Source organism: Typopeltis vanoorti, chromosome 20, assembly GCF_054136105.1.
Source record: "Typopeltis vanoorti isolate ZY-2024b chromosome 20, IOZ_Tvanoo_1.0, whole genome shotgun sequence".
In the NCBI taxonomy this organism is placed as follows: domain Eukaryota; kingdom Metazoa; phylum Arthropoda; class Arachnida; order Uropygi; family Thelyphonidae; genus Typopeltis; species Typopeltis vanoorti.
The window spans coordinates 27,994,118-28,013,587 of NC_143568.1; the positions used below are offsets into that span (position 1 = coordinate 27,994,118).

Consider the following 19,470-nt stretch of genomic DNA (forward strand, 5'->3'; position numbering starts at 1 on the left):
GAGTTAAAAAAATATATTACTAATAATTATAGAAAAATATTTGTCTATGCGGAGATTACTGAAAAAGAATCAGTCCAAGATAAGCCAAATTTCTCGTTAGGATTCGTGACTTCTATTTTTAAATTACGATATCGTAGTGACGAAACAAATCGGGGAATGTACTTTCATTATCAGAGTGAAGAATGCCTCATAATCATGTGTATCTGACGTGTGCGTTTATCACAAGTTTGGCTGCAAATGTAATGCACAGGTGGTTAGTTAGAACGACGTTAAAAAGTGACATAAAGTTGGATATTATTTATGAATACATAAGTATCGCGATTCCAGATTTTCACTTATTCTATTCCCGTTTATAAGTAAGTGTTCTACTTAGATATATCAAAGCTATGAATTTGGTACTATAGCGCCAATTCATTTTTTCAGTTTCTAGTTTTTACATATTAAAATAATGTACAGTGCATTCTATTTACTGTTAGTGTCAAAGTAAATTAATACGAAACACATATATAAAACCTTGTTTATATTTAAAATTACTTGGTATCTTTAACACACACACACACACACACACACACACACACACACACACACACACACACACACACACATATATATATATATATATATATATATATATATATATATATATATATATATATATATAAAGCCTTTGTATATCTTATATTCTCTTTTCACTTTCACTTCCAGTAATTTATAAAGTACATAGTGATTTCCGATTACGATGCATTGGAGGACTAAGCAAGCATAAATGAAAACAAAATAAAAAAACACTGCGATTGTTTTTCAGTTACGCTAAGCCTATAAACGTCCCATGATCTCTATATTAGAAGAATACTTAAAATAACATATGCAATTTTTCTATATAGAATATATAAGAATGTGAAAAGATAATCATAACAAAGTTAACGAAGTAATACAAAGGGAATATTTACGATCGAATTGATACGCAAGTATGAGTACTCAAGTAGCACAAGTACTCAATTGAAGATGAGTTAGCGGATTTCATACGCGGGTAGTAGAGTTTGTGATGATGGGCGGTAGATGGCAGTAGAGCGGGTGAGATGCATTTAGCGAAGTAGAGTGGAGTGCCCTCCGTAATGAGTCCTTGGACTTTGTGACGTAATAATAATAAGTACAGGAATATTTTTACGGCGTTATTGTACTATGAGTAACGCATAGGCTATGTTTTGACTTAAAGATTAAGAAATAAAATGAGGGGAAAATTTTTTAATATATATATATATATATATATATATATATATATATATATATATATACAGTATATATATATATATTAGGGTTACCAAGTAATTTTATAAACTTGGTTATTTTACTCCTAATCCCAATTAAGCAAACAGATAAGTTTGCGCCTGAAAACTTATATATATATATATATATATGATGAGATGTCGAAATTGTATTTATTAAATAATAATAATAATAATAATAATGATCGCAATATTCAATCGATTTTGTAATTACACAATTAATTGTGATTATATAAAACTAGAAAAATTATCCGGTGTTGTTCATGTTCTTAACTGAATTCGTTTTTATTATTATTATGTGACACCTCCAGGGAGGAGTCCAAGGACTCATCTTGGGAGTGCACACTACTCTACTTCTCTAAATACATCTCATCCTCTCCACTAAAACTTAATTATCCAACTACGATACTACTACCATCAGCGCCATCTATCACCCATCACCAACAACAGTATTTTTTGTCTGTAAATTGCGTGTGTTCTGAAGGCCGATTTGTCTGTATTTTTATTTTTTACATAACTGATTAACATGAGTTTTCAAAATTCGCAACACACACACACACACACACACACACACACACACACACACACACACACACACACACACACACACACACACACACACACACACACACACACACACACACACACACACACACAAATAATGTTCATCTTACAGTGGATTAATATATAATACCGAGGATGGACACTAAGTTGAGTTAAAAAAAAAAAAAAAAAACTGGATGTCATTGGTTTTGAAGACCTGCAGATTCTACTGTTTAGTAAATACAGAAGAGGGGGTAAGGCTGTTCCAACAGAATGATTGAACGAGAAGGGAAAAAAATTATTCTTTGAGTTTGGAGTTAATGAGTGATAACTAGCCAGTGTCTTAACAGATTTAATAGCAGAGCAGGAGAATTACTAATCCTAATTCAGATTAATAGTAAACGTCTGTAGAAAGTGTACAGATTAATAAAAAAGTTTGCATATGAGTGTAGCAAATTGTGAGACATAATTCATTAATCAGTTTTAATCTCCTCTGTACTTAGCCAAAGATTTTAAGGGATTTTTAGAGACAGCATGTGAAATGATAGAATAATATACTGTCTCACATTTGAGATAACATCCGAAATTGTATGATTCTAATTTCTTGAATGCCGGGGAAGCGATAATTGGAATATATTTACACCAAGAAAAAATGCAAAGATTGGAGTCATCTCACAAAGTGAAGTTCCATCGTGTCTAGAAACCTGGTTGGGTATTGTCAAAAGTGTGGAAGAAAATATGCTCTTTGTTGTGAGAAATAAGATAGCCATTTTGGTGAACAAGTTATTAGGAACTCCACTGAATTATAGCGTGCATAACAAAATCAAAGTACGGATGCCGAAGTACATATTGCCAGCCGTATCCGCTCTCCGACCAACAGGCTGTGGGTTCGAATCCCACCTTGGACGAATGTTTGTGATGATCTTCAGTGGACTATTGAATTTCATCGTCCGGTGCGGTAGCTTGAAAAAAAAAATTCCATTTTTCGTTTCTAAAGTCCAGTTTTTTATACATATAATTCAGGATTTCTGGACTATATAAAAATATACACAGTCTTGCCATAAATATTGTTACAACTTTTTTTGCCCACAGAATTGCTCGAGTTCTGTTCCGTTAGTGACTGTGCTCAGCACTTTACAAGGTTGAAATGCACCCACCTGTTATTTTCAACACGCTAAACACACTCAAGATCACCAGGACGTTTGTATACCGTTCTATTAACTGTTATAACAATACAGAAGACGTATATGACGGCCAAAGAACAAGTCGAGACGCTGGGTTAGGACGCAACAGCTTTTGAGGGCTGTGAAGGCGCACCTACGCCGTAATCTTGTGAGAACACAGAAAGTGATGTCGCCAGAGATGAGTATTTCTTAGAGAACGATGTCACGTGTAACTAACTGATGACCTGGGGCTGAGAGTATCGTCGTTCTACTGGGCACTTCCTAACACCACAACTTATGCTGCAGAAGGTGATAAAATCAAAGCTGGTGGTACGCGAACAAGAGACACAGAGATATCCTCTTCACAGACGAGAAGATTTTCACCATTGAAGAGTCGTTTAATCGCCAAAACGATTGAATAAACGACCAGGATGATCGCACAGCACGTGCCATAGCACCCAGGATTCACAGAGGTCATAATCCCCATCAGTGATAGTTTGGTGTGTGTGTGGGGGGGGTACGTCAAGGGGTATTTAAGTTGCATTTCTGCGAGAAAGGATCAAAACTTCTGCTAAAGTGACAGTGTGGAACCAAGAGGTGGACTGAGGCTAAAAATATTGGTTGCCAGAAGAAGGGGGCTCATCCACAACTATAACGCTATCATTTAATTTTTATAATAAATAAATAAAATTAAAAAAATACATAAGTGGAAAAAAGGTACAATTAAAATTTTTGCGAAATAAATGTATATTTTTAGTATATACAGTGCACATACAATGGTGGACTGTAAAGTTCTCGGCCTAACAATGAAAAAACGAATTTATAATTTCAAAATTATTTTTATTTTTCAACATAATTTCCCTTGAGATTAATACATTTATTCAAGCGATGCTCCAGCGCCATTATCCCGCCTGTGTAGTGGTTCTCAGTAAGTGGTTCTGAAAATACCCCTCTACAGCAGCAATCACTTCTTGATTCGAAGAAAAACGCTGACCAGCGAGGAAAAGTTTTAGTTTTGGGGAGAGGTAGAAGTCAGCAGTAACCAAATCTGGGGAACAGGGCGGATATTCCAACAATTCATAGTGCATATCCCTTAATTTTCCCATTGCCAAAACACTTTTGTGGACAGGTGCATTGTCCTTATGAAAGATGATTTTTTTATTCTGCAAACCGGGTCTTTTATCACGAATTTTTTCGTCTAGTCTGGTTAAAAGATCAGAATAATATTCCCCGGTTATTGTTTTACCCTTTTCAAGATAATTAATAAACAAAATTCCTTTAGCCATGACCTTTCCTGCTGATGCAACCGGCTTTGTCTTCTTTGGCGCAGAACAACCAGCTTCTGTCCATTGTTTTGACTGCTGTTTGGATTCTGGTATGTAATGGTGAATCCAAGTTTCATCCATAGTAATAAATCGACGCATGAAATCAGTTTTATTCTTGTTAAAACGCTCCAAGCACTGTTCAGAGATTTTCATGCGAGTGGATTTTTGATCTGCTTTGAGCAAACGCGACACCCATCTTGCACAAAGATTTTTCATTTCTATAAAATGTTCAATATAAGCAAACTACTTGATAGAATGACTTGCAGTTTCACATGGATGCTTATGACAGATGTACCAATTTAGAAAAAAATCTTGCCGATAGCTTTGCCATCTATTGTCGAGGCCGAGAAATTTTCAGACCACCCTCTTATATTGTACATATTACTGGCAGTATACAGTAGATACTAAATGTAAATACAGATTGTTATAAGTGAATATTTAAATTATTTTTTTTTTATTTTAAATAAATGGATATTTTTAAGTAGTTTGCTTATATTGAACATTTTACACATTAAGAGGTAGTTTAAAAGCATATTTCATGCAGTTCACTATATTAAGAGCAATCGTTTGAATTCACTAGATGATTGTGCTAATCTGTTGTTGGATCCTACTTGTTCTTAATCTATACTTTGGATCCAACATGATTACAATTACGATGTTCTTAACTAATTGATAAGTTGTGAGTTGATTTCTAATTCAAATATAGAGAAAATTTATATTTAAAGACTGCACCACTCTATATCTGAATTAGTTCAAGAACTGAAGAAAAATCAACCTTCAACTATTTCTCCTTAAAATATATACTGGCCGAGTATATTTGACTTACTTAATTTACCCGATTTGGTTCGAATATTTTATGAATGGTGCAGTAAAAGAGATTCAGGCAAAATACAACTTTTGATTAACAAAAACAAACATTTAATTAAGAATCACAATTTACACTTAAGTTTAAATCAGTAATTAAGATATCACAAACATTTTAACTCCTCAGGTAAATTCAATCATTCAACTCATACAATGGTAAATCTGTTATCTCTATAAAACAGTCTTCTCACAGTTCCTTAAGTTCCAAATACAATAAAATCGCAGTAACACCACTTTACAAGCTAACACTTTTAAATTTACTCTTCAGCTAATCTTCACAATAGTTACTGTTAACATAAGGAAATTCTAGGATGAAACTCACAATGGAATATTAATGGTTGGAATAATCTTACCGATAATCTTCTTTCTTCATAAACTTACACATAAATACTTTTTATAACTGTAAACACTTTAAGCAGTAAACGGCACTCATTAAAATAATTCTTCTAAGCAATAACTGAATTAATCATCGGTCACAATACACATAAACAAACGTTGTTGCATAAAGTACTACTGATCACTCATGAAACAGTGCAACACAATAATTCCTTAACTTTAGGTTTTATATGCACAGTTGTTCACTCTTCCGGCATTCAATTAATTCTTAGACACTACAATTCTAAACACAGCTATCGGTATACTTCAACTTTACAGCTCTACTATTCTTTAGTAACTTTGTGCTTTGCTTCAAGGTTCTGTGTGTCCTTGAAAGGTCGGCCCTGAAATTAAATCTCAGTTCAAGTATTGCTAGTCTATTTAGTAGTCACTCAGCTGTCTTCCATAGCTATAATTGTTATTCTATTCTACAACTTATTAGCTAACCGCCTCTCGACTAGTAGACTTTATTAGCTGCTTGAGTGACTTGCTGACTCGCGATTATCGCACTGTGATTCCCGAATGCTCCGATTCCAACCTAATGCCAATCTCTCTCCTATAAATCTCTAATGCTCCCAATTAATTAATATAAATCTCTAATGCTCCCAATTAATTAATATAAATCTCTAATGCTCCCAATTAATTAATAATTCCAGCGTTCGTCGCTTATATATCTGTTTTTCCTCCTAAATTGCTCACGTGATTTCTTTCTAAAACTCTTTTCAATAAACCTCACGTGGTGTTCCAAACTCGCTCGCTTACTTACATACGTTTCCATGACAACAAAACAAAATATAATAAACTTGAGCTATTGCATAACGTTAAACGTGTACAAACAGGTATAAATAGACTATATTTACATTTCAATAAATGCGCAGTTAAAATATTGAATATAAATTCTTAAATTTATTAACATAGTAATAATTAAAATAGCTTAATAATATTTAATACAGTCTTATCACTATTAATACATATATCTTCTTCTTCTTCTTCTTCTTCTGCAGCTTCTCCCACTTAAATGGGGTCACTGTTTGTTATGAGTCTCCTCCACACCTTCCTGTCTTGGGCTGTCACCACATCCAAGTTCTTCATCTTCAAGTCCTCTTCTACCAGCTCCCTCCATCTCTTCTTTGGCCGCCCATGCTTCCGCCTTCCTTGCACATCCATCTGCATGACCCTTCTTCCCACATATTCGTCCTCCCTCCTCATCACATGACCAAACCATCTCAACCTTGCCTCCTGTATTTTCGCTCCTAAGTTCGTAACTTTCACTGTTCCCCTGACATAGTCATTTCTCAGATGATCCTTTCTGGTCACACCGCACATCCACCTAAGCATTCTCATCTCTGCTACTTCCATCCTGCTAATGTTATTTTTCCTCAGGGCCACAGTTTCTATAGCATATGTCATAGCTGGCCTCACTACTGTCTTATAAATTTTGCCTTTCAGATTGATCGGCACCCTCTTATCACATAACACTCCAGCCATCTCCCTCCAGTTCCTCCAACCTGCTTGTATCCTGCATCCCACTTCCTTCTCAGCTCCTCCATCTTCTTCCACTGTTGAACCTAAGTATCTAAAGTCTCTCACCTTCCTGATGACATTTCCTTCCAGCTCCAGGTCTGTCTCCTGGCCATCGCCCACTGCGCAACACATATACTCTGTCTTACTTCTGCTCAGTCTCATACCTCTCTCTTCCAGTACTTTTCTCCATCTTTCCAGTTTAGTTTCTGCTTCTTCTCCCCCACCCCCCCCCCCCCCCACCCCCCCCCCCCCCCACCCCCCCCCCCCCCCACCCCCCCCCCCCCCCACCCCCCCCCCCCCCCACCCCCCCCCCCCCCCACCCCCCCCCCCCCCCACCCCCCCCCCCCCCCACCCCCCCCCCCCCCCACCCCCCCCCCCCCCCACCCCCCCCCCCCCCCACCCCCCCCCCCCCCCACCCCCCCCCCCCCCCACCCCCCCCCCCCCCCACCCCCCCCCCCCCCCACCCCCCCCCCCCCCCACCCCCCCCCCCCCCCACCCCCCCCCCCCCCCACCCCCCCCCCCCCCCACCCCCCCCCCCCCCCACCCCCCCCCCCCCCCACCCCCCCCCCCCCCCACCCCCCCCCCCCCCCACCCCCCCCCCCCCCCACCCCCCCCCCCCCCCACCCCCCCCCCCCCCCACCCCCCCCCCCCCCCACCCCCCCCCCCCCCCACCCCCCCCCCCCCCCACCCCCCCCCCCCCCCACCCCCCCCCCCCCCATTTCTTCCCTCGTTATTCGGTCCAGAGTAGAATAATTTATATCCATCTCCCAGTTCCTTTGCCTTTCCGCCTTTCCACCTTGTCTCCTGCACACATAAAATGTCCAACTTCCTCTTCCTCATCATGTCTGCCACCTCTCTTCCCCTTTCAGTCATGCTTCCAACATTCAGTGTTCCCACTCGCAACATCCTCTCCATCTGCTGGGCTCGCTTCTTTAACCGCACCCGCCCTTGATGCGGTAGCCCTCGTCCACTTCTCACAGCTGTAGGGCGATGTATTTAATCAATTATTTAATCAAAGATATATTAATACATATATCTTTGATTAAATAATTAGATATTAGACAAAATCAAAGTAGTTATATGAATATTAAATTGTAAAATAAGTTGTTTACATTAAATAATATTTACAATTGTAGCCTTTGGGATGAAGATCATGTTGGATTCTGAAGCAAATAATAATTACTTTAATCTCTACATAATCAGAATCCAACACTTTCAATAATTGCTTCTACATCCAATTCATCTAACAATTCCTTTTCAATGGATAGAAACAAGTGTTCGGACCTGTTTGGGACAGACAGGAAGTTTTCAAGTAACAGTTGGCTTGCATCAAGGGTAAGCATTAAGTCCGTTTCTGTTTAATATTGTGATGGAGGTGGTAACAGAGGAGGTGAGAGAAGATGCGCCTTGGACAATGTCGTATGCAGATGACATCTTGTTGTGTGTAGATTCAAGAGAAGAAGCGGGAACTAAACTGGAAAAATGGAGAAAAGTACTGGAAGAGAGAGGTATGAGACTGAGCAGAAGTAAGACAGAGCATATGTGTTGCGCAGTCGGCGGCGGCCAAGAGACAGATCTGGAGCTGGAAGGAAATGTCATCAGGAAGGTGAAAGACTTTAGATACTTAGGTTCAACAGTGGAAGAAGATGGAGGAGCTGAGAAGGAAGTGGGATGCAGGATACAAGCGGGTTGGTGGAACTGGAGGGAGATGGCTGGAGTGTTATGCGATAAGAGGGTGCCGATCAATCTGAAAGGCAAAATTTATAGGACAGTAGTGAGGCCAGTTATGACATATGCTATAGAAACTGTAGCCCTGAGCAAAAATAACATCAGCAGGATGGAAGTAGCAGAGATGAGAATGCTTAGGTGGATGTGCGGTGTGACCAGAAAGGATCGTCTGAGAAATGACTATGTCAGGGGAACAGTGAAAGTTACGAACTTAGGAGGAAAAATACAGGAGGCAAGGTTGAGATGGTTTGGTCATGTGATGAGGAGGGAGGACGAATATGTGGGAAGAAGGGTCATGCAGATGGATGTGCAAGGAAGGCGGAAGCGTGGGCGGCCAAAGAAGAGATGGAGGGAGCTGGTAGAAGAGGACTTGAAAATGAAGAACTTGGATGTGGTGACAGCCCAAGACAGGAAGGTGTGGAGGAGACTCATTATAAACAGTGACCCCCACTTAAGTGGGAGAAGCTGCAGAAGAAGAAGAAGAAGAAACATGTATTATTCCAAGTTCTTCTCAGACATTGAATTTCTTCGCTTTGTATATATGATCTTAACTTTGAAAATGTCCTCTCACATTGGACTTGAGTAACTGATAGTGTGCAGATGACTTTATAAAGGTTATCATATGCATTGTCATGAAGTCTGTTGAATGCCAGAATTTTTAGTACACACGATGGGCAAGTGCTACAAATTTTACACTTGTTGCAACTGGAATCCATATTCTCATCATCATTATGCAATATCTTTAATACATCAAAATTCGAAGCAATGGAAAACAATTCCAATTTTACTTGATCTTTGCTGATTTGTGGAGACAGCTTAATAACAGCTTCCAATGCTTTATCTTCAAGGTCCTTCTCTACAGTAGTTTTAAAACTTTGCTGGTCTAAGTAGGATAAATCTTTATACAAATTTTGTGTTATATAAAGCGTGAATCTAGTGACTGGACAATGTGGTCCATTATTAGGTTAAACACATTTACTCGAAAATTAGCTAGAGAATTGAGGAATTTCCTTCATCATCTATAAGCTCATCTGCCATTCTTTTCTCTTCCTCTGCCTCTTAACTGGCAATGCTGTTTCCAAAGAGTCTATTTCCAATGTTTGATTTTCATCCATATTCAACTGTGAAATCTTGTCATTATATTTATTTACAAATTCCAGTGCCTTGCTGTGAACGTTATCAAATGTTCTCGTCTGTTTTTTCAACGTTGCTGTAGCTGAAACTATTAAACTCCATGCAGTAAACTTATCTAAACCACTTGGCTGTAAATAACTTAATAACGGGGATATAGTTTCAAATATGTACAAGTAATATATATTTATACTACTTGTATATAAATGCTGTCAATATTGTTTCAAACTTTAGAAGACTTTGAAGTAAAAAAAATGCTTCTTGTTTTGTTTTTGCATCAAACTTGTCGTCTGAATCTTGTATCATTGATAAACATGTCATTAGATTTACAAAAGTACTGACAGCGGCATCATGAAAACTCCTAAATATTGTTGCTGCTTTGGATTTCCCTGACCATCTTGTTTCACCAATTTGCTTTAACGGTTTCGTTTTTTCTTGTTCTAGATGTTTTCCAACAACTTCTTTCCATACAGCCATTCTCGTGTATGATGTTTTCACAAAAGTTGCTCAATTCCGGAGCAAATTAAAAAAAAGAAACTGCAGGCACACAACATTTTGTTGTTTCACTTATCGCCAAATTCTCTCCATCACCAATTTCTAGACATGGACATAGCACCATATATGAACATGTGGATCAGCCACATCAGTAATTTTACTTTGTAAACCATTATACTTGCCATGGTAGCTTGCAGCTTCATCTGTACTATCAGATAAACATTTTGAGATCAATTTTAAGATGCTGTAATGTTTCAGTCAATGGATCAAAAAATCCCTGACCTGTACCATCATTACTTGGCACAACTGAAAGTAGTCGCTCATAAATAACACATTTAAGCACATACCGAATAATAATGCTAAACTGATTGATGGATGAATTATCTTTTGTTGAGTCAACTTGAATAGAATGATATTTTACTTGAGAAACTTCACGACTAATTCTTTCTTCTGTCTTTTATCTTTCTTTTATCATATTTCTTTTGCCATATTTCTTATGGATTAACATGTTAATAGTTTTTTTACTCAGGTATGTAACAAGTCCCCCACGGCTTTTACTTTGAGCCTTTCTTTGCTGTTCTAATCGTTCGATTCTTTGTGTAGACTTGTTTTGTACTGTAGAAACGTGAGCTGCCATAATGGGGTCATATTTTGCCCTCAACTGCACTGTATCTAAAAAATTGCCATGGTTCAGAACCTCATTATCCAGAGTGTAGGCCGATTCCTTTCTGTGACCTCGGAAAGGAATTGCTTGCTTGCTTGCCCAACATCTTTATGATCTCTATAATCCTCATGACAACACTTCTTCTTTCTTTTTAATTAGTGAAGTTGTAAAAAATAATCTAGGGGCCATCATTAACCACACTGATAAATTGCTGAACATTTTTGACATGTGTTGTTGTCGATTCGTGTAAAGTCAAGCTCTGGCTAATACGCCTAAATCACTAAAGCCACGTATAAAGGGTGATGGATTACAAGTGTTGGGAGACTCAAAAGGCCAAGCAGAGTGAACAATATAAGACCTATTTTCTTTGTTATATGTTAGCCATTTTCTTGGGACAGTCATTTAATTTTCCTCTCATACAAACGAGCATATATGAGCAAATGGTAGATCATCAAGTGGCTTAAATGGATGTTCAGCAAAAAACTTTCAGATTTACTCGTGATGGATATTGGAAGATTCCAGCAGTTGAGCTTTCATTTTTTTGGATAGGTTCATTTATAGGATGTGCTTCAGACACCAAATCATTTTTGCTTGAAGGCATATCTGATTCACTATAACTAGTTGAAGCTATGTGTTCAGATGTTGCAGCTACAGGTAATGAAAAAATACCAGAACAATGATGCTAGAAGAAGTATTGGGCTTAGGTTGGTGAGTAAAGGATGCTATTGTATTTGTCTCTACATTCAAAGAAGCTCTTTCCTGTTCCTGTAACTCACAAATCATTGTATCATCACCATGAGTATTGTTTCTTGCTTCTTCATTTTTGTTGCGGAACTATACATTGATATGGATGGTGGTTGTGGTATTATGAAATCTGTAATAGACCGGCATCGCTTGGCTGATTCCTGCGTGTCTTCTTCCTGTCGCTCTTTGCGTTTCTGTTATCCAGATTTATGCCTTTTCTTTTCCATGGTAATATTCCTGAAATTAAAACTTAATTAAAAATAATCCACGTTGGAAAAAATGAACATCTACAATTACAATTGTGCCGCAAGAGCTCATCAATGGAAATATGCTTTATAGATGCATCTCATTATTATTATTATTATTATTATTATTATTATTATTATTATTATTATTATTATTAAGGGAGACCTCCAGGGAATCAGAGACTCATCGAGGGAGGTCACATACTACACATACCAGCTATCATACTTATTCTTGAATTCATTCATACTGATTGCACCCAAAATCCAGTGGCAGTCCATTCCAATCACGCACCACCCTATGAGAGAAAAATCTAGCAATCACACCCTTTTTGGTGGCCTTCATTCTCAGCTCCCAAGGATGCCTTCTCGTTCTTTCCCCACCTTCCATAAATTGAAAAATTCCATCAACTGAAATTCTGTATGACCTTTCTGAAGTTTGTGAGTCTCAATCATATCATCCCTCTTTATCCTGTTTACTAGTGTCTGCAGTAGACAAATTCTCAATCTGTCTTGATAATCAGTATTCCACAATCCTGATATCATTTTAACACTTTCCTTTGTACTCTCTCCAATATATCAGAATCACAACGGAAACCAGAAGACCAGATCTGCACACACAATAGCCCACATGAGGTCTTATCAAAGCCTTGTAAAGAGGCAAAATAACATCCTTATCTTTACATGTGAATATTCGTTTCGGCATTACAATTATCTTTTGAGTTGTATTTGCAATCTATGCTACATGGTCCCTGAACTTCAACTTCCTATCTATTAACACTCCAAGATCCCAGCCTCATCAGTTTCTAACCCAGTCCCACCAATATAATACGACATTGGATATCGAATGATGCCGATGTGAATGACTTTATATTTACTCACATTGAACTGACACCCATTTTCCCATGCCCACAATTCCAGCCTGTTCAAATCATTCTGCAAACTGCATATCAGCAGCATTCCTGATTACCCTACCTATCTTTGCATCATCAGCAAATAACTGTATGTCGCTTGTCAAATCTTTCCCAATATCATTAATGTACAGGTTGAATAACAATGAACCAAGCACTGATCCTTGTAGTACATCACTGGTTATTTTTTTATTATTTTTTATTAATCTTTGTACTGGTTATGGGCAGTACTACCCTTACATCACGTCCTGACTTGATATGGGCCTAAGCTTTTACAAGTGTTTTACCCTATGCCTGTTCTAGTTATCATTATAGTCATTCTCTGGTGGCAATGCCATGCCACCAATATGCCCTGTAGGGCCTTCAAAGAAAGAACGTTTATATCTTTCTGTGTAAGCCCAAGCTGTTTTAAGTCCTTATAACTATCTGTGCTCCATACGCCATGTAAAGAGATGGTGGCGCTGGTAAACCTCAGAGTTGTCCCATCCTCCTCCCGTATTGTACTAACTAGATCTTGGTTATTTTTTATAATAGTTTACTAACCTTGCAGATAGTTTACTAACCTTTTTAAACCTTGCAGACTCAGATCCCCCGTATACCAACTTTTGATATCTGTCAGTCAGCCATTCTGTCATCCATGCTAATATTGTATAACCCAACTGCTGGAAGATTCCAGCAATTGATCTTTCATTTTCTTGTGTAGATTCATTAATAGGATGTACTTCAGAAACCAAGTCATTTATACCTGAAGGTATATCTGATTTCCTGTAACTAATTGAAGCTATGTATTATTAACAACAATTTTAATAATCACAGTAATTTTAACTATAGAGTAAAAGGTATCATTATTTATTGAACTTGCGTTATGCGTATATATTCTTATTTTCGAATGCAACTTAAATATATTTACTATCTAGTATTTTTATACTAACTGTATACAATAAAAGAAAATGCAGTATATTTAAATTAAACGACATAGGGCCAGAGTATATAAAAAATATTAATTAAATACATCCGTTTTATAAAACACAGCAAGCACGAGGTAAAGAGCTGACGAAGCACACTCAAACTGAGGCCCACGCCATGAAAAATATTTACTGTCTTTGCAATGTATGCAATAGCTCGATACAAAGTTGACTCGGGCTGCACGTAACGATCCCAGGCTAGGATTCCCAGCTAAGCTTTATTGCCAGTCGCAATATTAAAGATCCGAGCCTATATAACGTATGCGTCAGCCTCACATAACCCGAATCAGAATTATTTTTGCAGAGTTCTTTATTATATTCTTAAATATAAAGTATCCTCGAAAAATGATTTTATTAAATTTTTTTTATTAAACTAGTAATACAGCGTAAATTTTAGTTGCATACAGTAATAATATCGGATCTTGTATTATATTTTCAAGCTACTGAAAGGCCATTAACATTTTTCACATATTGTCTAATGTTTAAGGGAGCCCACTTACAATCGGGCTAGCCGACACCCTAGCCAGTCCGCAACTGCTGGAACCTATGGTACGAGTCCTGAACAACACATCTTGTTTCATGGACTTCCAACAGGACTCATCCCCCTGCACACAAGGCGAGGACCACACACACAGCAGGTGGAGGAGAATGTGTCCGATCATGTATCACCATCTGATTGGCCGTCTGGGAGTCCCGATCTTTAAACTCTCATTGGAGTTTAAATTGTGGTCGGAACTTCAGAAAGTAGCTTGCAAGAAACTACACCCCAACATCGCCAGCCTGAAGGTGGATTTGGAGCGAGCAGATATTGATATGTGGCCTCAGACTTCGGGCGTGCGTGAAGGCAAAAGCAGGACATTTCGAACATTGAGTGCTGCTATATGCATGTTATACATGTGTTGAAAGCTGTAAATGATTTACTGATAGATGAAAGGTTTATGCGCTGTTAAAGTTGTAACAGTATTTATGACTGGACTAGGTATATTAAAAAAAAATTACATATATATTTGTTCAAACTTATTCACAAACTCATACCAACAATATTGATATGTTCAGCAGCTCTCAGTTAGGCAATACTTTTACATAAATTTTAATTAGCCTCTCCTCTACCCATAAATATACCGCTTCTCTAACTCGGTGTGGTAGGTCTTACTGGTTTACTTTTTATTATGCTTTTTCGTAGGCCACTGGTACAGTCAGGTTTAACCAAATCTTACTATCTGGTCTAAATATTCATGAACTAACTTTTAAATTTCAACTAAATGTCTTCTCCATCTAATCAAACATTGCAACTAACTAATCAGTTCTATCAATTATCATGATACAATCCACCTGTTCGCTTAGCGAATTGCACCTCCGATTTTCTTGACATTAACAATCTGGCTGCGTAGAGCTGCGAGTTGTAATTCCATTTTTGCCTGACTGGAGACTTATATAAGTGTATCACTATGATATAAGTATGTTCCGAACTTAAAATTCTTACAAACCAAAATACCCGTCTTCTTCAATTCATTAACTATTCAGTCAACTTATATCCATCTAACTTATACCAAATCTGATATATTTGTCTTCATTAAATTTCAAATCAACTTTCCCCGTCCATCTTTCGATGTCTTCAGATTATCCTGAATTTAGATCATTGAAACAAATCACTTTACTTTTTTGGAGGTCTCTTACCAGGGTCGGCTCGTGCATAGGTACTGCGGAACTGCAGCACCCCCAATTTTTCTCACTATATAAATATATTTATTAATTTATTTATATTTGCTTGTAATATTTAATTTTATCAACAATCCTATACAGTTCTCTTATTTTGTATAAAAAATAATAAAAATCCATCTTGTAGCTAAGGGGAGCGAAGGACGCTAGCAGCACTGTGTTTACCACAGTGTCATATTGCTACGCGCGCAAGAATATACACATCATAGTGAGATGCGAGCTTTAGCGTAATGCGGCACTGTCCGTTGTGCAGTTCCACTGTTGTTTATATGCAGTTTGCGCCAGTAGTAGAGTGTTCGTATTGCTTATCGTGTTTACTCCATCTTTTTAAATATTTGGACATTACAATTAAAGGATTTAATTGTAATGTCCAACAATTGTAAATCCATTCCTTTAATTACAATTAAAGAAATGGATTTTATTTTTAATTAATTTTGAATTATACTAAACTGTATAATTTTATCGATAATATTTTTTCACGAAACAAAACAAGAAGAATATATTTTATTTTTAAGTAATTTTGAATTATACCAAACTGTATAATTTTATCGAAAATAAACAGTATCTTTTCATGTTTAATTTTTTTTTACCATTATTTTTATATTTTATCCAAACACGTATGCACTGTACTTACAGTGTGTATGTCTATTTCGAAAGTTGCAGCACCCCCACGATTTCAAGCCACGAGCCGCCACTGTTGTATCTTAGAAAAAATAACATCTATGAGTCTACTAGGTTTCATAAACGCCTGACGAGCTTTTCTTTAAAGTCATTCATTCTCAGTGCACTACTTTTCCTCCAGCAAGACGTTATGCTTCCTCATCACACACACACACACACACACACACACAGAGGAAACAATCCTGCTCCTAACTTTCTTCATAATTACACTCTTGATCAACTTTCACAGATTACCCCCCTCCCCCCTTTCCTGCTTCTTATTATCACGTGACACCTCCGGGGTATCCATAGACTCATCGAGGGAGGGCACCTACTCTACAACTCTCTGTCTCCACCACTGAATTCACCAACTACAACGAACCGCAACTACACCAACGCCATCTACCGCTAACCACCACCACCACTAGTATTCTCACAGACAATCACAAACATCCATGCTCACGGCGGGATTTGAACCCGCAGCATTTTGGCTGAAGAAGAGCGGACAAGATAACCACTCGGCTAACCAGGCTGGCTATCCTATGAAATTCCTTCGTATATGTCTATATTATCTCTTCTGTTCTCTGTATATCAAACTCTACAATTCGTCCTCCTTTACTTTCTTCAGTTTTTAACGCAATGACGAAGCCTACGCATAACAGTTCAGGTAAGAGTCGATAAAGGCTTAAAAAAGTGAAACGATTATCCCATAAATCAGGATCTTTCTGAAAATATAAGCTATCACTTGTAATCTTCAGCCTTTTCAAAATGTTCGCTGAACGTCAGTTCACTATCTGTTATCACATATAATTCCTTATCAGTCTATGGAAGCACAATCTCTTCAATATGGCATAGTTTGCGGTCTCTCCAGTTCAAATGCAAAACCTACCACTTGATATTAAACACTTCCATTCTCCTCAACGAAGGAACATATACTATTTTATTACTATTGTTAATGGGTATCTCCATGGTGTCAAAAGACTCATCTCGGGAGGCTCACAATATATTCACAGTATATCTATCATGCCATTCACAGTTCAATGAGAGGAGCCTCTGTAGCTCAGTCGGTTTCGACGATGTACTTTGGTTGAAAACACCTGAGTTCGAATCCCGTCTAAGACGCGAAAGGTGAGTTAGCCGGTCTCATATGAAGGTAGAGGTTTTTTTTCCCTCCCTGAGATCAAGCAACCCGGTCATTAGAAAACGCGCAATTAACATACATAATACACTGGCCCCATAGCCTGAGTTGCTTCAGTCGTAAATCTAAATAAACCAAACCAAACAGTCCAATCAGAATTTCATCATGGGTATTCACATTATTCACACAGTGACATCATACCTCTAATTAAACTGATTCACTGACGAAGAGCTAACAACAACCGTAGGCAACCCGTTCCACTCATTCACCATACTTGTAGCAAAAAACCAAAACATTCTTTCTAAAGTTTTATTCAACTTCCAATGATGATCACTCTCGTTCTATCCCCACCTTTCATATAGTGAATAATTTCTTCCACTTTCATTCTATAAAACCCTTTCAGTAACTTGAGCGTTTCTATCGTCTCCTCTCTTCCTTCTATCTGCCAATTTTTGTAACCCACAAATCTCAATCTCTCTTCATAACATTCCACACCAAAACCGTCTTAGTTAACCTCTGAATCCTCTCAACCACCTCCACATCACCAAGGAACCCAGGGGACCAAATCTGAGCACAATAGTCCAAATGGAGCTGTGTCAGAAACTTATAAAGATAAATAATGTCATTTTTGTCTCTAATAGTCAACGTATTTTTGACCATCCAGGTGATCTTTTGAACTGTAATATGAATTCTAAACTTCAATTTACTATCAACCAAAACATCCAGATTCTTAGCCTCATCAATGAAACCCCCATCAATAGAATACACAGACTTAAACATTTTTTGAATCCAAAATGAATAAATGTACATTTAGCCACATTAAAAGAAAACCTGTTATTATCCTTTGACCACACTGACAGCTTATTCATATCATCCTGCAGGATCGCTACATCGCCTTTATTTACTATAGCTCTTCCCAACATCCGGAAACAATTGGATATCACTCTTCAAATTATTTCCAATATCGTTAATATACAAATTAAACAACAGTGGACCAAGAACAGAGCCTTGTGGTACACTGACTTCCTAATCTTCGACTTCGCTCCACCATGCACTGCCCTCTGATACCTGTTTGACCCCCCCCCTAATCTATCTCACCAATCTAGTATCCATTTCCATTTATTTTAGCTTACTTAACAGATTCGAGTGCAGTATTCGGCCAAATGCTTTTGCAAAGTCCGACGATATCACAGTATAGGCATCACCTTTATCCAACTCTAGAGTGATTTTATTATAGAAACAAAGTAAATTGTTAAATCAAGAGTTTCCCTTAACAAAGCCATGCTGACCTCTAGAATGTCAGAGTAACTCTCTTCTTAGTACCAAAAAGAATGAAGCTGATATTCCACTTGCCAGCGTCGTTATTTTGGACCTTGTTCTTCCATAAACTACTCTTTGATATCCATTCGACAGTGAATGACCTCCATTGTCAAACACACTTATTTATATTTCGTAGTGTCTGATGGCTCATTCAAGTACACCACATGTTATATTTTAATACATTTAACTCACTTTAGTATTAAACAATCTTATACATAAAAAATGGAAAGGGATTAAGATATAATTAAGTATATTAATTCCTCCCCCTCCCTCTGTTTAAGTAACCTAAAGAAAATACATTTTTTTAAATCCTGTGGAACTTAATTTATTATTATAATCACATTCCCTTGTCTTCGTCTCCACAAAGAGAATATAAAAGCTTATGTTAATAAAGTTGTTTTATAAGATTTGAAGTTGTTATTAAAACAGTTTCTCATTTCTGTTTGTTATTATAAAGTATCGCTAACTTTCCTTTCAAGTTTCATAATGGCGACGGATAATCTTAAAACCCACCACTTGCACATGTATTATTATTATTATTATTATTATTATTATTATTATTATTATTATTATTATTATTATTATTATTATTATTATTATTATTATTATTATTATTATTATTATTATTATTATTATTATATAAGGTGCCTCTATGGAGTCAAAAGCTTCATCG

At 37.4% G+C, this 19,470-nt stretch overlaps 1 protein-coding gene across 1 annotated transcript in view; it reads left to right on the forward strand.

Annotated features, from left to right (window-relative positions):
• The first annotated feature begins 239 nt into the window (after positions 1-239).
• LOC150095300 (uncharacterized) overlaps positions 240-19,470 on the forward strand; it is a 34,341-nt gene continuing 15,110 nt past the window's right edge. Inside the window, exon 1 of the mRNA XM_090410199.1 lies at positions 240-356. The gene's annotated coding sequence lies outside the window, so the exon portion shown is untranslated. The remainder of the gene's footprint in view (positions 357-19,470) is intronic.